This window comes from Pristis pectinata, chromosome 3 (genome assembly GCF_009764475.1).
Source record: "Pristis pectinata isolate sPriPec2 chromosome 3, sPriPec2.1.pri, whole genome shotgun sequence".
Lineage (NCBI taxonomy): Eukaryota > Metazoa > Chordata > Chondrichthyes > Rhinopristiformes > Pristidae > Pristis > Pristis pectinata.
This window is the reverse complement of record NC_067407.1, coordinates 115,687,903-115,714,503: the sequence shown is the minus strand read 5'-3', so window position 1 is coordinate 115,714,503 and position 26,601 is coordinate 115,687,903. Positions and strand designations below refer to the sequence as shown.

At 40.3% G+C, this 26,601-nt stretch overlaps 1 long non-coding RNA gene across 1 annotated transcript in view; it reads right to left on the bottom strand.

Moving 5' to 3' along the window:
- Positions 1-7,831: 7,831 nt before the first annotated feature.
- Positions 7,832-26,601, bottom strand: part of LOC127568874 (uncharacterized) — a 44,890-nt gene continuing 26,120 nt past the window's right edge. The window contains exons 2-3 of the long non-coding RNA XR_007956097.1: positions 8,097-8,221; positions 7,832-7,961 (exon numbers count right to left, since the gene is read on the bottom strand). This is a non-coding gene — a long non-coding RNA (uncharacterized LOC127568874). The remainder of the gene's footprint in view (positions 7,962-8,096; positions 8,222-26,601) is intronic.

Below are 26,601 nucleotides of genomic sequence, written 5' to 3'. Positions count from 1 at the left end.
TATTTATAATTTAAGAAAGTAGATGCAAATGATAATCAAATCATGGCACTTCCAACAGTACAGGCTTCCCTCGATACTGCTTGAAGTACCCGATAAAGGTGGAAAATCCCTATGTAAACTTGACAGTGTAATTATATCCTCTTGCAGTTGGCAGTAAAATGATCCAAAATGCACACCTTGTGTTACGTAGGCAAGTCCACTATTAATACGAATACAGGGATTTATAATGAAATATGATTGACACAAAGTAAAGAATGATGTAAGAACATTTACATTTTTGGGTGATAAGGCAAGGCCAGAAACATCTAGATTGAAGTTCCAATTTTGCTCATTTGGCTGTCCTGGAGCTGCAACTGTTCTCAGCACTAGAAACCTTACCTAAAGCTGCTGCTTCAGTTTGATATCCAGTCATCTATAAAGGAAAGTCCACATTTAATTTGGGGAAAAGGTATATATTTATTCTCTAGGTGTGATTGACATTATTTATTCCCTTATAGAGAATAAATACTTCCATTGATGATTCTCTTTGAAAAGGAAAATTTAGGAAATTCAGTATGGTCTGGATGGTGAAGGGTCTTTGGAGGATCCAGAAATGAGCAAGTTATTACAGACCAGCCAGCCAGTCTCTGCCCTATATCTATAGCCATGTTGTGACCGGGCCAGTTAAACTTCTGATCGATTCCACTACAGAGTGTTGTGGACACAGCCCAGCGTGTCACGGAATCCAGCCTCCTGAGTATATAGTTGAATTTTTTAAATCCTTTTCTGACCTTCTCGCCCCCTGGTTAGGTAAAATTTTTAAAGATTACCATAATCTTTTTATGAAGCAACTATTTCTTTAATTCTTAAAAAGGATAAAGATCCCACTGAATGTGCATCTTATAGACCTATTTCTTTATTGAATGTGGATTCTAAAATTTTTTCCAAAATATTGGCTTCTAGACTGGAAAAGGTACTTCCACAAATTATTTCTGATGACCAGACAGGATTCATTAAGAATCGTTATTTGCATTTTAATATTAGGAGGTTAATGAATATTATATATACCCCTTCATCTGTAATTCCAGAATGTGTTATTTTGTTAGATGCCAAGAAGGCGTTTGATAGTGTCGAATGGGAATATTTATTTAACATGCTTGAGAAATTTAATTTTAGTTCAAATTTCATATCCATGATCAAATTGATTTACCACACACCTATGGCTTCAATACTTACTAATAATCAGAGATCCCCCTTGTTCAGGCTTTTTCGAGGCACTAGACAAGGTTGCCCTCTGAGTCCTTTATTATTTATTATTGCTTTGGAACCTTTGGCAATTGCCATTCCGGATTCTTCTAACATATTTGGTATTACTCGTGGAAAGGGGACTCATAAGGTATCTCTTTATGCAGATGGCCTGTTACTTTATATCTCTAACCCGGAGAAATCTATCCCTGCAGTATTATCACTAATTGCTCAGTTCAGTGTTTTCTCTGGTTATAGATTAAATCTTAATAAGAGTGAATTTTTCCCATTAAACATGCAAGTCCCAATTTATAGGCAATTACCATTTAGATTAGTGACTGATTATTTTTTGTACTTGGGTGTTAAAATTACCAAGAAACACAAGGACTTATTTAAAGTGAACTTTTTACCTATAATTAATTACGTTAAACAATTATTTACTAAATGGTCCCCATTCTCTTTAGCATTGATTGGCCGAATTAATGCAGTTAAGATGAATATTTTACCAAAATTTTTCTATCTATTTCAGGTGATTCCAACTTTTACTTGAAATCCTTTATCGACACTATTGATTCCAAAATTCTTTCATATATATGACAGAATAAAAACCCAAGGTTAAGTAAGAAATATTTACAAAGATTAAAAAAGGACGGTGGTATGGCTTTGCCTAATTTTAGATTTTACTATTGGGCAATTAATATTAGATACTTAATTTTCTGGGCACAAGATTTAGATACAACTCATTGTCCCTGTTGGGTCCACCTTGAGTGTGAATCAGTGTAAGGATTTTCATTAGTTTCTATTTTAGGAGGTTCATTCCCTTTTGCACTTACTAAATTGAGTAAACAAGTGACTAATCCAACAGTTAAACATACAATACGAATATGGATTCAATTTCGTAAATTTTTTGGATTGAATAAATTTAATTTATCAAGTCCTATTCAATCTAATTTTTTCTTTCAACCATCTAGAATTGAGTCAGCCTTTTCCTTATGGAAAATGAAGCGTATAACATGTTTTCGAGATTTGTTCATAGGTAGCTGTTTTTTTATCTTTTGAACAGCTGTCTAATAAACACAATTTGCCTAGATCACATTTTTTTCAATATTTACAGATTAGAAATTTTTTAAAAGTTACTTTACCTTCTTTTCTGACACCATATAAAATTGAAATTACGCAAAAAATTTTAGATTTTAGTCCTTATCAGAAGGGCCTGATAGCAATAATTTATGATCGGATTATGAAAATACGTTCAGAGGAACTTGATAAAATTAAGAATGAATGGGAAAGAGAACTCCAGATACTTTTACCTACAGAGACATGGAAGAAAATTCTTCAGTTAGTTAATACATCATCTATGTGTGCTAGACACTCTTTGATACAGTTTAAGGTGGTTCAGAGGACCCATATGTCCAAGGACAAGTTAACCCGTTTTTATCATCATATAAATCCTGTATGTGACAGATGTAATTCAAAGGTGGCTTGCCTGACACATATATTTTGGTCCTGTCCCCTTTTGAAAAAATATTGGGAAGATATTTTAAACATTATTTCATCTGTATTGAATATTGATTTACAACCTCATCTTATTACTGCAATTTTTGGGTTACCAATGATGGAATCTCGCCATTTATCTGCTTCTGCTTGTCGTATGATCGCCTTTGTCACATTAATGGCCAAGCGATCCATTTTGTTCAAATGGAAGGATCCAATACCTCCCACCACTTTTCAGTGGTTTTCTCAAACTGTAGCATGTTTAAACTTAGAAAAAATGAGGAGTGGTATTGTTGATCCTTCGTTTAAATTTGAGGAAGTTTGGAGTCCATTTATTCAATATTTCCATATAAGCTGACCTTTTTCAAATCCCTTTCAATAACCCTTGAATGCAGAGGATCAGAGTTGACGACATAGTAATGTTTTTTTTTAATTGAAGAAATATCAGTCCAGTTTTTTTGAAGTTTTTGGGGTTTTGTTGGTTTATTATCAATATTTTTTTTGATTTGGGGGTTCTTCTTTCATATAATTAAATTTCATTTTTTTTCAATCTTTCCTTTTGTATTTGTTCACTTAATAAGAGAACGGGAGGTCTAGATTACTTTTTTTTTACTCCTTGTGATTATATATATTAACTGTTATGATTGTTATCCTGATCTCTTTGCACCATATGTATAATTACTAATGTTATATATATTATTTTGTACTAATTTGAAAATTAATAAAAAGATTGAAAAAGAAAGGAATCCAGCCTCCCCTCCTTGGACTCTGTCTTTACCTCTCATTGCCTTGGCGAAGCAGCCAACATAATCAAAAACTGCACCCACCTGGGTCATTCTCTCTTCTCTCCTCTTCCATCAGGTAGAAGATACAGGAGCCTGAGGGCATGTACTACTAGGCTCAAGGACAGCTTCTATCCCACTCTGAGAAGACTATTGAACGGTTCCCTTATACGATGAGATGGACTCTTGACCTCACGATCTACCTTGTTGTGAACTTGCACCTTATTGCACTGCACTTCTGCTGTAGCTGTGACACTTTATTCTGTACTGTTATTGTTTTTACATGTACTACCTCAATTCACTCTGTACTAACTCAATGTAACTGCACTGTGTAATGAATTGACCTGTACGATCGGTATGCAAGACAAGTTTTTCGCTGTACCTTGGTAAAATTATCAATAATAAACCAATACCAATACCAATATGTGTCAACTCATCAATGGCAGGTCCATTGGAGGTCAGGGGTTATGGCTAATTTTTTTTTCTTTTTTGAGATTATTTACAATTTATACAGGAGCAATGAAACTTTCTCAGCCAATGCTAATAAGCAAGGCTTGGTTCAAACTAATCTCTGATGTTCGTCATGGAATAATAATAGATCAGATCAATAAAGACTGTCCACATAGATAAGGATTCAAATGGTTGCTGTTATCATAGAACTGTATCTCAACATGATTTAGTAACTCCAGCAAATAAGAAGGGAGATAAAGAGAAAATTAAAACACTAAATAGTACAGTGAAATTAAAACAAGTTTAGAATATTCAGCTTCACTATATATCCACTATATGGTAAAAGAAAATCAAACAGCAGAAAGGACTAGAAGTTATCTGGCATGGACTTTAAGCGTTACATTAATGAATACAATTCCTATAGTGTGGCGACCAGAAATGCACACAGTACTCCAAATGTGGCCTGATCAAAGTTTTATACAGACGCAATATAACTTCCCAACTTTTATATTCATTGTCCTGTCCGATAAAGGCAGGCATGTTGTACACATTCTTTACCACGCTATTCATTTTTGTGCTACTTTCAGGAAGCTATGGACCTGCACCTCAAGAACTCTCTGTGCATTAATGCTCCCAAGGGTTTACTATATACTTCCCTCTTACATTTGACCTCCCAAAATGCATCACCTCACACCTGTCCATATTAAACTCAGTCTTCCATTTCTTCTCCCAAATTTCCAACTAATCTATATCTGCTGTACTCTTGGCAACCTTCCTCACTATCCACAACTCTACCAATTAACATATAACATTGAACAGTACAGCACAGTACGGGCGCTTTGGCGCATGATGTTATGTTGACCTATATAAACCTACCCCACGATCAATCTAACCCTTCCCTCCATTTTTCTTACATCCATGTGCCTATCCAAGAGTCTCTTAAATTCCCCATTGTATCAGCCTCTACCACCACCCCTGACAGTGTGTTCCAGGCACCCACCACTCTTTGTGTAAGAAACCTACCTTTGACCTCTCCCCTAAACTTTCCTGCTCCGACCTTAAACGGATGTCCTCTGGTATTGGCCATTGCTGCCCTAGGGAAATGGTGCTGGCTGTCCATTCTATCTGTGCCCCTCATAATCTTATACACCTCTATCAAGTTGCCTCTCATCCTCTGTTGCTCAAAAGAGAAAAGCACTAGCTCGCTCAACCTTTCCTCATAAGACATGTTCTCTAATCCATACAGCATTCTGGTAGATCTCCTCTGTACCCTCTCTAAAGCTTCCACATCCTTCCTATAATGAGGTGACCAAAACTGAACACAATACTCTAAATGTGGTCTAACCAGAGTTTTATAGAACTGCAACATTTCCTCAATTTTCGTCTCATCTGCAAACTTACTAATCAGACCTCCAATTTTATTATTTGTTTACTGTTAATTAATTGGTATTTCATTAACTTCAAGACATTTAAGACATTCCTTAAATAAGAATGAGGTGGAGTCTGGATATATGCGAGTGCGTCTGTGTGCGAGTGCCCCTCCTCCAACCACAGACTGCAACGCCTGATTATAAATCCTGCCCCACAGCTACCAATGCTAACCACTGATATACAATCCTCACCCACTGTCCCCCAAATAGATCTCCACCGATTGACTGTCAGCCCAGCCCTTCTAATATTGATCTGCCCTGAACCTCCACACCCGGCTTCAGCCCCTCTCCTCCTCAATCTACTGGCTGTAACCCTACCCACTTCCCTTTTCACACCTGTAATGTAAAGCCTGCAAAAGAAGGCCTTCCCTAGTCCAAAGATTGTTCACACAACAATCTAGGCTTTGGCCATTATTTCATTACCTGTGGCGGCACCTCAAAGAAAGTTTATCTGCGACACACCATCCAGATAAAATGCATTTGGAGACACTGGGCAATTTCTAGCTAACAAGCCCCAATTTAAGCAGCACAATGAACCAACACTGGGCTCAACCTTCCTCTGGGTGAGCTAGGATCAATCTCCAACTTTGGTGAGACAGAAAAAAAGGAGCTGTGGCATAAATTATAGAACATAGAACAGTACAGGCCCTTCAGCCCACCATGTTGTGCCGACATTTTATCCTGCTCTAAGATTTATTTAACCCTTCCCTCCCACATAGCCCTCTATTTTTCTATCATTCATGTGTCTATCTAAGGGTCTCTTCAATGTCCTTAATGTATCTGCCCCCACAACCTCTGTCAGCAGTGCATTCCACGCACCCACCACTCTCTGTGTAAAAAAACTTGCCCCTGACATCCCCCTTATACCTTCCTCCAATCACCTTAAAATTATGTCCCCTCGTCTTAGCCATTGTCGCCCTGGGAAAAAGTCTCTGACTGTTACCTCAAATCATGAGGGAAAACGGAGGCAAACCACAGCAAATTGTGTGTCATCTTCAACAAAGTAACTGGGTTTACAGAGAAGGGAAAGGGGAGTACTTGCTGATTCCAGTTGGGAAAGAACATACAACACAGAGCACAGAACAGTACAGCACAGGAACAGGCCCTTTGGCCCATGAAGAACTGGGACCCAGTTGCAGGTATGGTTGCGATGACAGACAGTTGGAGGTTTCAGACCGTGGGACAGAGTGATGAATGACAGTTTTTGAAAACTTATTTTGAAATACCAAATCAAGGCACCGAGAGGAGGTGGGAATGCACACTGTGAGATAATGTAGTTGGCAGACTTTTAGATATTAAAAGTTTATTTAGAAGAGAATTTTGAGAATGATGTCAAGAATGGCTGGAAAATCGAGGTTGGGTTGAGTTTTGTTATAGGAATCAGCAATGGGGATGTGGTAAGTGTTGAACTGCTGGGTATTATGGAGAGGAAGAGCAGGAAAAGTGAGAGCGAGAAGAAAATAGGAGCAAAAAAGGATAATGACACCAAAGGGAAATAGAGAAGATCAACAGAACACAGTTTAAAAGAAGCAATTGAAAAAGTGTACAGCAAAAGTAAAGGAGAATAGATGCAACATGAAATAAAAGGAAAATTATTTTGAACAATTGCTAGTGAGATTTTGTTTAATCAGAGAAGTGGAACTGTTGTGCTTTCTGTGTTACTTTTTCCGTCACTAGCATTCAGATGGCAAAATCAAACGCTGATGTCAATGTTGAGGCTTAAAGCACTCAACAAGTTGACCAATTTCACCCCCAGAAATCCACTTGGAACTGAGCTGAATGCAGCTGGAACTATAGTTTGTCTCAGTGTTCCAGATTAAAGATGTGAGAGACAGACTTACGCTTTTTCTTGCTTCTAATCATTATGATGTAGTGTGAATGGTGATTAGAGATTGAGCTCAGTTATAAGGTCAGTAGCCTTAGCCTTCTCTGTTTCCTAAAATGCCTCTCACAGTTTAACCTGTAGTAAAATTAACCCTGATGTTGCTGGATAGTTGGAAACATTCCAACTGGTTTGTTAATGTGCATTGAGGAGGGAAATTCTGACATCCTATTCTGTCTGTTTCCTCCAGGTGCTCTGGCTTCCTCGCGCATTCCTAGACATATGGGTTAGGAAGTTGTGGGCATGCTATGTTGGAACTGGAAGCGTGGTGACATTTGCGGGCTGCCCCCAGAACACTATGCAAAAGATGCATTTCACTGTGTTTCGATGTACTAATAAAGATATCTTATTTGTGCCTTGAGTTCCACACCATCATCATGAAATTCTAAAAACACACCGGAGTGGCATTGCATCAAAATATTACAGCCATTCAGCCAACTAAATACCTTTGTCAGCAAGCCACTAAGTTGTATCAAATCTCAGAATGGAATAAAAGAATAAAACCACACTATTATTAACTGGATGCAGTGGCTCAAAAGATGATCAGCTTTTCCGGGACAGTTAAGGATGAGCAATAGATGCCACTTTTGCCAGTGACACCCATTGCCCATGAATGAGAAAGGATCACCTATTGAGAAAAGTATTTCAGCAAAGGACTTTTACTTCTGCATCATTTGGCATCTTCAGAAGCACACAAACCTGGAAGGAAAAAAAGCAAAAATAATGACTAAAATGGTATGGTGAGGTGTAACATATTCAGTACTCTAAAACATCCAGTTTCTACTTATGTAGCAAGCAATTTGAAAGGTAACATGTTAATCTTGAAATAATCACCTTCTTATAGCATGTAAAATGTTCAGTTCCCGAGGACTGCATTGGAGCAAGGCTGGAATCTCACGTCAAATAGAAACTTCAGAAAAATATCCATTATGAAAGCAGGTCCTGAAGGCATGACTCAGCTATCATAAAATGAAAAAAAAGACATGTTGATATGGTATCTTTCAAATCATTAGGACATCCTGAAGCAATCTGCAACCTGCAAATTATTTTTGAAGTGTTGCAATGTGGGAAATCAGGGCCAATTTCCAAAAAGGCAAGTTATCCAAACACCAATGTGGTAATGACTAGGTACTAGTTGTTGCGTTGCTAGATGTGGGATAAGTATTGGAAATCATGCTTGGGTAAACTACCCTCCTCTTCTCTGCTGTGGGATCTTTTACATCCACCTGAGAGAGCAAATGGGACCTCAGGTAAATGTTTCATTTTCATACCAGCACTTCGGACAATAGAGTCGTAGAGAGTCATAGATTCATAGAATTGTACAGAATGGAATCAGGCCCTTCAGCCCAACTCGTCCATGCCAACTGAGATGCCTATCTACGTTAATTCTATTTTCCTGTATTTGACCCATATCCCTCTATTCCTTTCCTATCCATGCACCTGCCCAAATGTTTTTTAAATACTGTGATTGCACCTGCTTCTGTCATCTCCTCTGTTTGGATATCCTACTTCAGTACTGCTGTAATGCTCTCTATGATCAGTGGAGCAAAATATCTCCTTTTGGAACCCCCTCCAGTCAAGCCTGAAAATACTATACCCAGAAACATTGAAGTACCCTTTCTGCTCTTCCCTCAGCCACACTTCCATGATTGTGACAATATCATAATCCCACATGCTGATCCGTCCTCTCAGCTCATCCATTTTACTTGCAAGGTTCCCTGCATTAAAGTAAATTCAGGTAAGCTGACCAGCCCTTTATGCTTCACCACCCATCTCTGACTGTTGTACCCAATAGATTACATCTGCTTCTCTCTCCCCTCCTGGACTACACTGTTTCGTTGGATCCCACTGCCCTGTGTTACTAGTTTAAACCATCCCGAGTAGCACCAACAAATCTCCCTGCCAGGATATTGGACCGCCTCCTGTTAAGTGCAACTTGTCCTTCTTGTACAGGTCACCTCTGTCTCAGAAGAGATTCCAGTGATCCAAATATCTGAAGCCCTGATCTGCTGAGTCTTTCCATCACTTTCTGCTTACATTATAAAATAAACTTGGCCAACAGTATCCATGTGGGAATCCTATAGGATTCCCTAGTCGTGAGGAATAATGGTGCAGAAGCTAACCATGTACTGTGCTCAGTCTAATTGTTTACTCTTCATAACAAGCTACTTTATCTTGCAAGTTTCCCGAGTCCTACTTCCTTAATTTGATCCTCAATGAACCAAATGGCCTCTTTCCATGCAATAAAGCCACCCATATTTGTGAGGGATGGTTATTGACTGAGGTTCAAAAGGCACTTGATATTTGTCCTTCCTATGGTGAGTTACAGCTTTGCTGCTTTTATTTCAACAGAAAGGAGATAGCTCAATACTGAGCAAGAACGAATCTTGGAGACTTTACTGTTGAGATAGCTGCAGGTTCTCCATTTATGCCATCTATATCAGTGAAGCTCTGACCAGCTATCCCTCTCAGTCTTTCAAATCTGGTACACTTAACACAGATTTATGAAGTGTTAATTTGCAATACTACTACAATTTAGTATTGATCTAAAATATAAAAAGAGCTAACAGTTAGAAGAATAGACTGGATTATGGGCACAATCAATATTTATCTTCTCACATAAAATAATGTAAACATATAATAGTTTGTATTTTACAAAGAACATTCTGTTACAAACCATTTACTGTAGTTTGTAAACAGGGATATAAAATTTTACGTAATGCTAACAATTAGCATGCAAGCTCGACAATGGTAAGCAATACATCTGCCCAAAATGTAATAAATAGTTGGACTTTCTGAAGACAACAGGCTGGGTGGTTGAGACGTCCAGTTCTGTTTTAATGTTATTTTTATACACCACACCACAAGCTCAGTATGTTTACCACTCCAGTGTGCAGCTTAAAACAAAACAAGGCCACACCAAAAAACACATTTGAGAATAAGCTTTTGTGGTATTAACCACTGGAGGGGCTACAGCACTGAGCAATCTATTTCATTGTAAAAATCAGGGAGACAACTAGAAAAAGTCAACACTATGACAACAAACTCAGTTCCCATTTCTTACCAAAGTCAGAGGCAACAAATCCATATACCTTAAATCAAATCAATGCTCACTTTAAAAAAATCCTGGGTAAACTCAACAAATAAAATTCTCAAGAAGTTCAGGAGATAGAATTTAGTTCATTTCATATTAATATTGACCCATTTCAACAGGCACCTCTAGAACCATTTTGTATCTGTATATATGGGAAGAAATTACTTTGACATTATTTGACTTGCAAGTGAGATGATCCCAATTAAATTGATTTAAAGGAAATGTTGTTGTACTGGTATTTATTGTCCATCCCTAGATGCCCTTGAAGAAGTAGTGGCAAACCACAAAGTACTGCAGTCCTTGTGGTTAAAGCACTCCCACAGTTCTTCTGGGTAGATATAATGTATTTTGCAGTAGACCTTGGAGTGCTGGAGTGCTCATATACTCCAACCGCAATAACACCCACAGGACACCAGTGGCTTTAAACAAAGGTGAGCACTTTATTCCACTCCAACAACATATGGTGCTCACATCATGATGATTTCATCCCATTCTGTAACCACATGAATTATTTATATATTGTACATAAATACACAACAATGTGTGTGAACAATCTTCATTTACACTCATTACAGATTCAATCTATTGACTGGTTTCCTCAGTCTGCTTGATCTCCTCAAACCTCTTTGAAATTATCTGAGCTCCTCGAAGAACTTGCAACCTCTCAGCTTAACTCCCTGTGGTTCTGTGATTATTCAAAAATAGTCAACATCAGAAATACATCCATCATCACGTTTCACTATAATAATCTCAGTTATACTCTTCCTGTGATAATCTGATCAAAATGGACACTTCAAACATTATTTCCAATAAGTAATGAATACATTCACAGACTACAAACTTGGACAACTACATTGAGGTCTCATTGCTGGGTCATATACACTAGGGTCTCGCTCAGTGTTCAGGATGTGTTTCCAGGAACAGAACACCAATGGAATCAGCATTACAATGCAGAGAGTTACGGTGCCAGGAACCTGGAACAAACTCCTGCCTTCCCCAATTCAGTGTTGGGAACCTGGATGCCAGGAGTCTGGTGTGAATCCCTGCCTGCTGCTGCGCTGCTATAGCAATGAAACACCCACAGCTTGGTGTGGAGAAGCTGCCGGTGTGGTCTGATGTTGAGTGGGGAGAGTGGGGCATCGGAGGCCGAGGGGCTGAGGGCTGCACTCTGTTTGCCACAGTGAGTGTGGGCCATTGCTACAGACTGGCAACGTTTAATCCATGTGTTGACAGACTGGCTTTGGTGTGCCAGTGAGGGAAGGAGTGAACGTTTAAGTCACGTATCTGGTAAGAACGAAGAGGGCTGCTTTGTCCTTGATTGTGTGAGTTTCTGAAGTGCTGCTGATGTTGTCCGAATCCAAACAAATGGAGGGCATTCCATCATAGACGATGGAAGGGCTTTCAGAAGTGAGGTGAATCACTTATCACAGATATCCAGAATTGATCTTCACTTAAGCGGTTGGTCCAGTTAACTTTCTGGTCAGTGGTGACCTGTTGATGCTGATGGAAGGCTACCTCAGGTCAATGGAAATGGTTACACTGTGTCCCTTGTGAGGAGCCATCCACTTTCTTGAACTGGTGTACTCCTTATTGAAATACTGCTGTTACTATAGTGTTACATAAGAAACTCTAGAGTTCTCGTTCAGCAGCAATAGTGATACGAACAAACTAACATAGTGAAAAAGTTGGAAACAATCTTGTGCATATAGTACTGCGACTCTTATTGAGAAAATGCACATATATTGAAGGACTGCAGGACTTTCATCCATTTGCCACAATGGATTTACTCTACTGACATTTTTGAAACAGTCAGCTCATAACCTCAAACTAAAAGTAATAAAATAACATTTTACTAGTGTTCAAAATACTGCCTATGATTCATGAAACTCACTAGAGTCCAGGACTTGGATAAAAGATTTCAAAAATAGTTTTGTCATAGTTTTAAGAAACCTTGTTGGTGTTAAACAATGGCTATAGAATCAGTTCTTGCAACCCTGCCAACTGTAGAAAACTAAGTTTACTCTGCCAGTGATTGAAACAATTATTTAGGGAGAATGCAGTTCAGGAAATTAGGTCTTAGTTTAATTGATGGAGGGATCAGGTGTCTTCTAGATAAAGGTAGGTCACTGTAAAGGAATCTGGTTACATTCTCCTCAATACATGCAAAACAAAAGAGGACTTCTAAAGATCAATTTGTTCACTATGATTACAAAGATCATTAACCCAGTGTCACTGGCTTTGTGGTACCCTGTTTCCTGACTAAAACAAAGAATTTTTATAGGCCTTTCAGACTCATAGAGCATCGCAAAGCACTTTACAGACAAATAAATACTTCTGAAGTCTGGCCACTATTGTAATGTAAGAAACTTGGAAGCAGATCTGCATACAGCAATGCTAAGAAACTGAAAAAGTCTGTTTTATTGGCATAGGTTGAGGAATAATTGGTGGCTAGTATACTGAGATAACAATTCTCCTTATCTTACTTCAGTAGTACCAATCAAAACCTTCTTTTAATACCCATCCTATTGGATGGCAGATCCAGTATTAGTCACACTTTGCAGTAATGCTGGAGCCAATAACCCACTGACTCAGGGGACTACTGACCCAAAGCTGACTGAACAATCCCCAATCCTGGTTTCTCCTGCTTCCCCCTCCCATTATCCCCATAGGCAACAAAAGCAAGTTCGGGAAGCTGCTGGAATGGGAGACCAGTGGATTATTCTGGTGTGACAGACAACCAAATCAGGATAAAAGAAGGAAAAACATGGAAAAAAAGAATTTTGTCCTTAAGTGTACTCATACACATTACAGAAGGGCTCATAGAGAGAATCTGGGAATTCTCCGTTAAGAATGGGCAAGTGAATGGCAAAGACAGATCAGCAGGAGTACTTAGATGTACAGTGCATTCAGATTCAGATTCAGATTAGTTCATTGTCATATACACCAGGGTGCAATGAAATTCCTTGTTCACGTGAAGTTCACAGTGTAAACGGTGTACTTGGTAATAATGAATACAATAATACATACAGCGACAAGTGCAAAAACAACAGAATGATGCAAAGTATAGTAGTGCAAACTGAGTTAATGCAAAAAGAAATGCTAAAGTGACAGAGACATTCTTATTGACCCCACAGATTCCACTAGATTTCTATCTCAAGGGTTCTCCTTCCAGTGAATGTCAAACAGTATGCCGCTCCATCTGATGTCACCTTCTGCATTCACACAAAATACTTGGATATATTGAAAAGTTATGATCTGCCATGAATTGGCTAAAAGACCAAAAGAAAATGTACACCATATTTCCCTCTGGAAATCCTCCAAATCTGTGCCGCTGTAACTCAAACCAAATAAAGTGCTGTCAGTGGCTGGTGGATGTTATTAAGTTATTGTTAATAAATGAAGAGCTCTGCAAAACAGTGACATAACTGATTTAATCACCAAATCTCACCCTTCACACGCTCGGTGAAAATGGAACATTTTGAGTGTTAAGTTACTCACAGCAGGGTATTCAGTGGATGGATGACTCCTGTGCCAAGGGCCCAAGAGATAGCCAAAATGTTGAATTCAGCTAAATTTCTTTTAGGTTTCTAGAACATGGAACATAGAACATAGAACATTACAGCACAGTACAGGCCCTTTGGCCCATGATGTTGTGCCGACATTTTATCCTGCTCTAAGGTCTATCTAACCTTTCCCTCCAACATAGCCCTCCATTTCTCAATCATTCATGTGCCTATCTAAGAGTCTCTTAAATGTCCCTAATGTATCTGCCCCCACAACCTCTGCCAGCAGTGCGTTCCATGCACCCACCATTCTCTGTGTAAAAAACTTACCTCTGATAACTCGCTTATATCTTCCTCCAATCACCTTAAAATTATGCCCCCTCATGCTAGCCAATTTCGCCCTGGGAAAAAGTCTATGACAGTCCATTCAATCTATGCCTCTTACCATCTTGTACACCTCTATCAAGTCATCTCTTATCCTCTTTCTCTCCAAAGAGAAAAGCCCTTGCTCACTCAACCTGTCCTCGTAAGACATGCTCTCCAATCCATGCAGTATCCTAGTAAATCTCCTCTGCACCCTCTCTAAAGCTTCCACATCCTTCTTATAATGAGGCGACCAGAACTGAACACAATACTCCAAGTGTGGTCTGACCAGCGTTCTATAGAGCTGCAACATCACCTGGTGGCCCTTGAACTCAGTACCCCAACTAATGAAGGCCAACACACCATATGCCTTCTTAACAACCCTATCGACCTGCAAGGGCTTTGAACCCCCTTTTCTCCAAACTTTAATTTTTGTCTTGATAACCTCTTCTCCTCTAGATCTACTATCTTTCATTACTGCTAACTTCAGGACTCCTGTACCAGCCTCATGCAATGTTCACTCGCTCCCATCCAGCAGTAAGATGCCATTAGCCATCAGTTTTGTCTGGATAGTGAAATCGCTCAAGCTTGATTGTGACAAGTCTGCCACTGGCCCTGCAACCCCAGTTAGAATTTGAGCTCTAACTTTCTCTCCTCTGTTCCCAAAAGTTCACACTTTTGTGTTCAGATCCCTTCATGGAGTTTTTCTTTGGTTCTCTGTTATTTCCATCGGTCCTGCAACCTTCTGAGACATTATGCACCACTAACTCTGTCCTTTCCCTTCACTCTGCTTTTGATGACTGCCCCCAGAAACCTCTCCTCTATAAGCCTTGCAACTCCCCTCCTGAACATCTTGTCTATTTCTTTACCTTTTTAATGTAATTCCTTAAAACTAATCACTCAGATCAAGTAGTTTGTCACCTGCCCTGATACCTCCTTTGTTGGCAGCTTATTGTTATTTCCTTATGCAGGGTCTCCTCTGGTGCTCAAAATGCTCATATCTCAACACACATATGGGATAACATTTGCTCTGGGATCTTTCTGGTTTCCCAAATAACCCCTATGATGATCACATTCATCCATGTGGGCCAAGAGATAACATATCTGCCTGCTAATGGTCAGAAAGCCCTTGGAGAATTATAGGGAACTATAGAACATAGAACATAGAAAAACTACAGCACAATTCAGGCCCTTCGGCCCACAAAGCTGTGCCAAACATGTCCCTACCCTAGAAATTACAAGGCTTACTCATAGCCCTCTATTTTTCTCAGCTCCATGTACCTATCTAACAGTCTCTTAAAAGACCCTATCGTATCCACCTCCACCACTGTTGCCGGCAGCCCATTCCACGCACTCACCACTCTCTGAGGAAAAAACTTACCCCTGACATCTCATCTATACCTACTCCCCAGCACCTTAAACCTATGTCCTCTTGTGGCCACCATTTCAGCCCTGGGGAAAAGCCTCCGACTATCCACCCGATCAATACCTCTCATCATCTTATACACCTCTATCAGGTCCCCCCTCAAATTCTCCGTCGCTCCAAGGAGAAAAGGCCGAGTTCCCTCAACCTACTTTCATAATGCATGCTCCGCATTCCAGGCTGCATCCTTGTAAATCTCCTCTGCACCCTTTCTATGGCTTCCACATCCTTCCTGTAGTGAGGTGACCAGAACTGAGCACAGTACTCCAAGTGGGGTCTGACTAGGGACCTAAATAGCTGCAACAATACCTCTCGGCTCCTAAATTCAATTCCCCGATTGATGAAGGACAATACACTATATGCCTTCTTAACCACGGAGTCAACCTGCGCAGCCGCTTTGAGCATCCTATGGACTTGGACCCCAAGATCCCTCTGATCCTCTACACTGCCAAGAGTCCTACCATTAAGACTATATTCTGCCATCATATTTGACCTACCGCAATGGACCACTTCACACTTATCTGGGTTGAACTGCATCTGCCACTTCTCAGCCCAACTTTGCATCCTATCTATGTCCTTCTGTAACCTCTGACAGCCCTCCAAACTATCCACAACACCCCCAACCTTTGTGTCATCCACAAACTTACTAACCCACCCCTCCACTTCCTCATCCAGGTCATTTATAAAAATCACAAAGAGCAAGGGTCCCAGTACAGATCCCTGAGGTATACCACTTGTCACCGCCCTCCACGCAGAATATGACCCTTCAACAACCACTCTTTGCCTTCTGTGGGCCAGCCAGTTCTGAATCCACACTGCAATGCCCCCTTGGATCCCATGCCTCCTTACTTTCTCAATAAGCCTTGCATGGGGTACTTTATAAAACACTTTGCTGAAATCCATATACACTACATCTACTGCTCTCCCTTCATCGATGTGTTTAGTCACATCCTCAAAAAATTCAATCAGGCTCGTAAGGCAGGACTTGCCCTTGACAAAGCCATGCTGACTATTCCTAATCATATTATACCTCTCCAAATGTTCATAAATACTGCCTCTCAGGATCTTTTCCATTGGTTTCTTTTCTTCTGGAACCTCTCCTGTCTCCATTGACAATGCAAAGATCATCGTCAGAGGCTCCGCAATCTCTTCCCTCGCCTCCCACAGCAGCCTGGGGTACATCTCATCCAGTCCCGGCAACTTATCCAATTTGATGTTTTCCAAAAGTTTCAGCACCTCCTCTTTCCTAATATCTACATGCTCAAGCTTTTCAGCCCACTGCAAGTCCCCACTACAATCCCCCAGATCTTTTTCTGTCGTGAATACTGACGTAAAGTATTCATTAAGTACCTCCGCTATTTCTTCCGGATCCATACACACTTTCCCACTACTGCACTACACAATTATTCTAATCCAACCCATTGAGAAGCTGACAGGATTGGGTGCAACATTAGCTTTACATTCCAAATGATTCAGGTGTGAAGTCATCTATGCAGGTTTCCAATAGGCCAGTTAGGCTAAAATCAGCCCATTAGTCTCAGTTCCCTTGGGTTCGGGAATTAATGTTTCAACCCTGAATTGCTAATCAATGTGTACAAATGAAGACTGTTAAGTCAACATTAGTTTCTCCTGTCAGTTCAGAGTACAATAGGCAGTTTGTGCATTTTGGGAGCATACAACTGAGATTTCCCAATAATCATCTGCAACTTGCCTGCCAATTTACTTGCAATGGAAGCTTAAGCAATCTCCACCTTTCCTCATGTTGCTCCACAATGGAGAGGCCTCAGACGAGGAAATAAGCTCAACAAGTTCTCAAATTTGGTGGTCTACAGTCTAAAGTAGAGCAATCTTCTGCATTCATATATGAGGGGTCAAATAAGACTGATTTCAATGAACAAGTAGTCTGCTCTTTGAAAGATCTCTGGTTATACTGAGGCACTATTGAGGATGGATAAAAACTGGCATCAACGTTGTAAATGCTTCCCAGGATAAAGCCCAATTAGCTTCACATATCTGCCCACTGAGCATCTTGTGGCTGCATGGTCAGGGAACTCTAGTATCCCAGCAGAAGAGTTGCACCATTAGCCATCCATCTGACCTCCTTCTCTCATTCATAAGTGCATTGAAGGAGCTTGTTGATGGATGTAGAAGGTACAAAGCATCAGGTTAAAACACAGAGGGCATTCCTTTACCATATTAGAACATAGAACTTAGAACAGTACAGCACAGAACAGGCCCTTTGGCCCACAACATTGTGCCGACAAAGCTAATCCCTCCTACCTACAGAATGTCCATATCCCTCTATTTTCCTCTTATTCTTGTGCCAAAACAAGCCTCTCTTAAAAACCCCCAATGAGTTTGCCTCCACCACCCTCTCAGACAACGCATTCCAGGCATCCACCACTCTCTGAGTAAAAAGCATACCCCTCACATCTGTTCCGAACCTACCCCCACTCACCTTAAATGCATGCCCTCTGGTATTGGATTGCTCAATAATGGGAAAAAGATAGAAAAAGATATTGCACGGGGAAAGCTTTTGAATGAGTCCTGAAAGCACCCTGAGTCAGAATCAGGTTAATAAGGGAAAAATTGCTGTTTTACTTATGGGATTTGATTTATGACCAATCACTGCATGTTCTGTTTTATTTGGCAAGAGTATCAAACTCATATGCATATGACTATAATGGCTTGGATGTTTCAAATAAGTGATGAAATGTGTTGTCTATTCAGCCTGCAGCATGAGTGCTATGACTGCATTTTTGAATGGACAATTCACAGCTGGAGTTCCTTCTGCTATCAGATGCTCCTGCCTTTTCTCTGCCAGTTCAATGGAAAGGTTCCTCCTGTTCAATAATGACAAGGTAAGATAACAAGTACAGGTGCAGCAGCCAACAATAAATTTGGAAACTTTGGTCACACTGCACATTTTCCTTTCTCTGCTCCACTACTGTGTAAATGTAACTACAATACTTATGGAGATGGAGGGAGATGGGCATCACGATGTTCACCGATTCTACAGAGGCAGAGCTGAAGTGCAGTACCATTAATTAGTACCAATACTTGACAAATGGGGTATACTATTAATAAGGTGCAAGTAGCTCTTGTAAAGAAAGCAGCTGCACCACAAAGTAATCAAGTATTGGTATTGGTAGTGGTATTGGTTTATTATTGTCTCTTTTACCAAGGTACAGTGAAAAACTTGTCTTGCATACCGTTCGTACAGGTCAATTCATTACACAGTGCAGTTACATTGAGTTAGTACAGAGGGCATTGAGGTAGTGCAGGTAAAAACAATAACAGTACAGAGTAAAGTGTCACAGCTACAGAGAAAGTGCAGTGCAATAAGGTGCAAGGTCACAACAAGGTAGAACGTGAAGTCATAGTCCATCTCACCGTATAAGGGAACCGTTCAATCATCTTCTCAGAGTGGGATAGAAGCTGTCCTTAACCCTGGTGGTCTGTGCCCTCAGGCTCCTGTATCTTCATTGTTAAGCTGAAAATACATCTATTTGATGTACTCAGAAACCAAATAGATGAGTGGGTTATGCACCGAGAGCCAATTCCCAATTCTCTTTTAAGACAGAAGTTTCAAAACATAGACAGACTGCGACTGATGAGCAATAGATGGAAAAACATTTATTCAGTGATAAAAAAATGGGTTACAGAAAGAAGTATGTTGGGTTACAGGACACTCTGCCATTAAGTTAAGTTTATATTTATTTTGGTTTGGTGAGGGACATGGGTAAAAGTCAAGTGCCTTATACCATCTCATCACACACACTATCCTGCTGATGAAATATTTTTTTCCACACTTGAGAGGTATTTCTTTTCTAAGAAAAACAATGACATGTGAATAGGTGTCCAGATAATAAAGTGAAGCTAGCTTTTAAAACATCATTGATAGGATGTGGAAGGTATTGGTAAGGTGTGTCTAATTACCCCTGAACTTAGTAGCCATTTCAATCATGTTTGTGGGTCTGGATCAGGTCAGGGTGACAGATCCTCCAGGACATTTGTGAACCAGATAGAATTTTACAGCTTTCTAGTGATTGCATATTCCATTTTAATTCCAGATTTTCCAGGCGTGAATTTCTCAGCTGCTACAGTGGGATTTGAACTCCTGCCTTCAAATCCATAATCAAGGCCTGTGTAGATTCCTCCAGTAATTTAACTAGTGTATTATGTAACAAGGTTGTTAAAATAATCAGGGGGGACTTTAATCTACACTTAGGCTAGCAAACCAAATTAGAGTAGTGACGTGGAGGACAAATTCATGAACTGTATAAAAGGTGGTTTTCTAGATCAATATGTTGGGTAACCAATGAGGGTTAGGGTTATTTTATATCTAGTATTGTACAATGGAAAGAAGTCGCAAATGTAACTCCACTGCTTATGAAAGAATGGAGAGAGAAAGCAGGAAATGCAGAGCAGCTTGTTGTCAGTAGAAGGGTAAGTGGGAGAATATTATTAAGGAAGTTGCAATGAAACATTTAGAAAATAATAATAGGATGCGCAGAGTCAATGTGCATCTATGGCAGAGTCAGTGTCAAATTGAAAAGTTGAGAATTATCTTCCGCCACTGTCTGTAAGGAGATTGTACGTTCTCCCCGTGACTGCGTGGGTTTCCTCTGGGTGCTCCAGTTTCCTCCCACATTCCAAAGACATACAGGTTAGGAGCCGTGGACATGCCATGTTGGCGCTGGAAGAGTGCAACACTTGCAGGCTGCCCCCAGCACAGTCTCAGTAATGCAAAAAGATGCATTTCATTGTGTGTTTTGATGTACAAAACATGCACCCAAACTGGTTTGAAGTTAGACAAAGTGGTGGTATCATGGATAGTGAAGTAGGCTATCGAAGATTAAAACAGGAATGGCTGAAGAAATTTAACTCAGACAAATGTAAAGTGTTGCATTTTGGGCAGTTAAACCAGGGCAGGATGTGCACAGTAAATGGCAGGGCCCAAGGGAGTGTTGTAGACCAGAGACACCTAGGGGTAAAAGTACATAATTCCCTGAAAATGGCAAAACAGATGGTCAGGGTGGTAAAGAAAGCATTTGGCATCCTTGCTTTCATCGGTCAGGGCACTAAGTACAAGAGTTGGGATGTGATGTTATAGCTGTATAAGACGTTGGGGAGACCACACTTGGTGTGTTGAGCGCAATTCTGGTCGCCTAGCTACAGAAAGGATGCCATTAAAGTGGTGAAGGTGCAGAAAAGATTCGCAAGTATGTTACTGGGACTGGAGGGACTGGAGTGACTGGATAAGCTGTGGCAATTTTCCTTGGAGTGAAGGAGGCTGAGGGGTGACCTTATAGAGGTATATAAAATCGTAATGGGCATTGATAAGGTAAATAGTCAGTCTTTTCCCTGTGCAGGGGAGTCTAAAACTAGAAGGTATAGCTTTAAGGTGAGAGGGGAAAGATCTAAAGAGGACCTGAAAGACAAGTTTTTCACACAGAGGGTGGTGGGTAAATGCAACAAGTTGCCAGCAGTAGAGGTGGGTATAATTACAAAACTTAAAAGACATTTAGACAAGTTGATGGATAGGAAAGGTTTAGGAGGGTTATGGGCCAAACACAGACAAATGGGACTAGCTCAGGTAGGCAACTTGGTCGGCATGGACGAGTTGTGCTGTAGGGCTTGTTTCCATGTTGTTTAACTCTATAGCTCTACAAATCAATATAGGTACATTTACTATAAGTGTAACATACCATTGAAGTGTTGAGATGAATCCATGCTCCACATGGAATACAGGCACAATTAATGTTTAACTGTGAAATATAGTTCACTCTACATTGAATTGAAAGATTTCTGCAATATAATGACATTTATTGATTCCTCTGTGTTGTCCTGCTTCCAAAGGGGCAGCAGACAGGTTCGTAAGCATGAAATAAGGAGCCCTGAGGACAAATGTTTTATGATTCCTTTAGCTTTATGATGAATCATTGATTGTCTCACTTCTTGTTAAATACCATACAGCTCACGCATTGTTGCTGATTTTGCTCTGGGAGAGCTGTTAATGTGTCAACATCTGCACAAATAACTGAGTTGGGTACAGCTCAACAAAGAGGGGAGAGTAGAGAGGCAGCAAATGAAGCAAAAGACAATGACTCAAGGCAAAGAAAAGCAATCTCAATCAAACGAAAGAGTTAGAGTCTCCTGACCAGTGTATAAGTACAAGACCCAGCAATATGACCACGCTGAAAGAGCCTCAAGTGTGTAGTCTGCGAAGGCATTTAGTTTGTTTTGGGCAATGAATTAGCTGCCTCTTATTGCCTTTGGGTCTTTCTGCCTGTGACATATGTGAGTGAAGACAAAAGGGAACCTGGACCCAGAGTTCACATGAATGCAAATTACTGGGATCATTGGCTCAAATCCAGAAATTTTCCAGCTGTGAAGATTTACATCCATCAGAATTGGGTTGCAACCATGTTCACAACAGACTAAACATATCCTGATCTTGTTATAAGAAGCTTTTATGTTCACCTCTGCTTAATATTCAATCATATACACAAAGATAAACAACCAGGACATGTCCAACTTTCTGTCCACACCATATCATTTGTTTGTTGATAACTGCATGCTTCATCAGCTCTTCGCAGAACAGCAGCATCAGAGTTCAGAATCAAATGTAGGTGACTGGAGTTGTGAAACAGTTGTAGTACATGCAGTGCCATTGTGCCATCTCTAACATAAGGTCTTGCTAGCACTGCAATGACTATTTATGATCCTCCTTTCCGTTAATGCTTTGGCTTAGTTGAAGCAAACGTAAAATGGAGGTGTAACTAGAGCAAAAAAGATCTTTGTGTCAAAGTGTTTCTGCTTTCTACCTGAACAGGATGGCATCGAACAACCGGAGGGCCCATGAGATCCTAAGGGCACCTTTGCCTGAAGCCATGGTAAGGTGTCCTGAGCGTCATGGGATTGTCAATTGGTGCTCCTTTGTTCCTCATTGCAATGGAAGAGGAACAGTACAAAATGGAGGAAGTGAAGGAAGAATCAATATCTGAGGATGATGTCACTTGCAAGATTTAACTAGTGCCACCCTTCTACTCTACACCCCGCCTTGAGAATCTACAGGCCTATGAATTCGTGAAGACTGTAGTGCGAAAAGTTTAAATCATCAATGAGTTCACAGAAGAGCTGTGCCAGCTATCGCACCAAGATCCAAACAGAAAGCCTTCACCAAAAAAGCAACGACTCTACATCTTTGTTATGTTACTGGCTTTGTTCCAATAGTACTGTTATCAAAGTTCAGGTTGTACATGTCAGTTGCTGGAGTCCTGATAGAGTGTAAGCTCTGCCTCCACAGGGAGGGACATTCAGACAACATTCACCTATTCAATTGCATAGTCAATTGTTCTCGGGCTCACAGTTCTAGAATGATGGAAAGCCTTCTCCCCCACCAAGTTATCTGAGCCTCTGCATCCACTCACAATGCCTTCAATATCCCAAGGTCCTGTGAACAATCTGGCACCAATCCTCACTGACATTCCAGGTGACAATATATGTACTGGTCGAAGATGAGAATGGGGTGGGGGGGGCGGGGTGGTAGGGGTGAGGCAGAGGAATTCAAGTTTTGAACTTGTTCAGGAGTTCTTCTATGGTCTTTGCTGTGATTATCCTCTCCTTGTCATCCTTATTGTCAGAATAATTATCAAGGAAGATACTTCTGCCTTCGTAATCCACTAGCAGGGTGGGAACAGTTTGTAAGAGCTCCCTCCTCTTCATCCAGGGGTCTCTGTATACGAGTTTCATTGTAACATTTGTTCTTTGTCTCCTTCTAGGCCTCCGTTACCTGCTCTGAGTACTTGCTTGGTCTTTCATTTGAATGCACACACCTCACTTGAACCATACATCGCTGACAATGACCTCAAACTTGGAAAGCATTTGGTGTATGTCTGTTGCACCCCCAACTAACCAACATAATATTCCCCCCTTCCAGCTTCTTAAAATCCTACCAAAACCCTTGTCATGTTGGAATTGAAGTACTTGCACACCAATGGGTATTTCAGGACACTGACCATGCATTCTCTAGAAGAGTTAGTGTTTCAAGTGGGATCTACTGACTGTGATTTTTAGGGGCAATTTTATAAAGAGAGTGATATTTCTCAATAAACATCCAAAATAGGCAAATAATAAAAACTCACATAAAGGATAGCAACAGCTTGGGTCAAGCAAAATGGTGACCATTAGAAATCATTTCAATCATTGCTGGGTTACAGATGACAATTGTTACCCTCTTTGCTCCTACAGTGTAAAACAGAGCAATAAAACCTATCAGACATTTAGTCAGCCAAACTCATTGTAAACACAAAGGCGGCTTCAGTTTAAGGTTTCAGGACAGTGATTCAGCACAAAAGCAATCTACTGTAGCATAAAAGCACCAGTCTACCAGATGAAATGCTGCCTATGAAGTGATTTCCAATAAGGAGGTAAAGTAATTCAGAACAAAGAGTAGCACTCCCAACTGTAAAATAAAAAAGAAAGCACCACCAGGGATGTTAGCAGCACTGTTTTAATGTTCAACACCTGTTTGCACTGGAGCCAATTCTATTTCAGATTCCATCAAGCTCAGTAAGTGGCTAATCTACCAGGGAGTACATTTGCTTTAGAAGATCTTGATATTGCCGTTTGACTGCCACTAATGCAAGAAAAACAGAACAATCAGACTATTTGTTACAGAAGGATTCTGTGGGAATTTCCAATTACTCAAAGTTACTGCCAGAGGTTCAGGTGCATTTGTCCAGAAAGATGAGAGACAGGAAAGGAACTGGTTTAAAGGAGCCAGGGTAAGGGTTTGGGAGAGCTTGTGGTGAAATTATGTTGTCAATAATAGAGCATTCTTAATCATAACAACACAAGAAGCAAAAGGAGCTTTTTTCATTGATCATAATTTATTTGCCCTACAATCCCAAGGTCATCCCATTGTAACCTGCAATTTTGCTGAAATCACTCCAGTGTTTTGTACTGATGACCTTCCTTAATTTTCTATTTAAAGGTTTAAATCTGTTTACTCATGCTTTACAGATGCAAATTTTTAAAGACTTATTCCAGCTTTGTCTTTGCCATTTTTTTAAAATGAAGGCATTAGTTGGTGGTCAGGGTTAGTCTCCGGGTCTGGACTATTTTTCAGTGAGCCCAGTTCTATCTTCCACCCGTACATCCTACAAGTCCCACATTGGCCTCATAAGTCACCTTAGAACTGAATGGAAGTAAGTTGACTGCCCGAGAAGGAAAAGTGTTTGATGGGCAGAATATCCTCCTCTTACAAAGAATGCTAGGAAATCCTGAAAATGGCAGAAAACCTTCATTACAGCTGGAAAATGACAAAAAGTGTCACATAAAAAACTAATTCCAAAAGGGACTGTGTTATCCTTACCAGAAAATAAAAGCAGAAATTATAGATAAAGGCTCTATCCTTGATCACTGCCTGTCTGTACTACTGGGAGGATCAACATTGGCAATGACATTTTGGACATCAAGATAATAAGCAAATATTTTCATCATGGATATTACAAAATTGTGGGAGGTAGCAAGGAGTGATCACTTTCTTAGTGGAATGTCCTACTCTTATAAAGAGTGCTGGGAAATCATGAAAATAGAAATCCCTGGTTACTACCTCACTGATGGAGTCAGCAAGTTTGTGATAGTAGGCAGGGGAGAAAATGAAACCAAGAGATCTATTGAGACTCAAATACCCAACTTTGATATATGACTTTGAGTAGGTTTTGTACATTTCTGCAGTCCAGACTTGGTACATCAATTTCATACAGGTGGGGTTAGTGAACTTTTCCAGTACATTCAGAATGGAATATTACTCCTTTCCCTTAGTGCAAACACACTGCTTTCACGCATACAGATATACTGCCTTTTTCACACTGGGTGAACAAGTAACTTGAATATGAACAGGGATCAGTTTACAATGTGTGATACAGAAAACAGAGACAACGGGCAAAAGACAGGGAAATCTGGTGAGAATTCAACATTGAGTGGTAATTTTCTGCTTTACTACCTGGCAGTAAAACAACAGAGGAGATCACCCACCACTCACTGAAGTGAATAGAATGGGCAGTCTAATGTGCCAGGTTACCACAAGGAGCAAGGTTGAAAATGAATCTGCTGAAGGTTTACCCTATTTCTGAGCCAGAACTCATTTCAGTATAACCCAAACACACTACTGCTATTTTTTAAACTAATTCCCCAACCTGTAACTTAATTCAGTTTCCTTAGATATGGGTCCTTAGTGTAAAAGTATAGTTCTCTCCCAGCTTGCCATTACTAAATACAGAATTCTTCTTTTAGCTCATGGAATGCTGTGCCTCCTACTCGTGCTTCCAGGGCTGTGTTTCAGCTTGCATTAGCAAATATTTGCATTAGCAAAAGGTTTGCAGATGATTAACTATCAGGAATGGGACAGGTAATTTTATAGGACTTTTTTGAAAACACCATTACATTCTAAACAATGGTCTACCAAAGTGCACGGGCTCCCTAGGTATTTTGTTGATATCAGATAATTGCGTCCTGCGCATTTCTGGGCTATTTGTCCAATGCGTGTAATTTCTTTAGATTGCTATTTCACCTAACACTGATGTTTTCCAGGTGCAGAGACATTGGATTGTGGGGGTAGGGTGATGGTAGGGGTAGGGGTTTGAGGGGAAGAAATGCTCTTAGACTCTGACACCAAAGGGGCTTATGTTTAGGAATAAATACCAGATTCATCAGCAGCAGTTATGTTGAGAGACAGACCCCAGTGGCTGAATGACCTGCATCACAATAGGTCATCACAGCTCATGCCCTCACTAGGAAAGTCCCTTGGAGTACATGTGGGGCAAATAGTTTAACTGGTAGTTCTCCAGGTCCTGCAACAATCTACATTACTGGCCTCTGGCTAGACCCATCATAAAGATGTATTGAAGAGTGGATGGTCTGTCAGCAGCAGGCTGCATTCAGTAG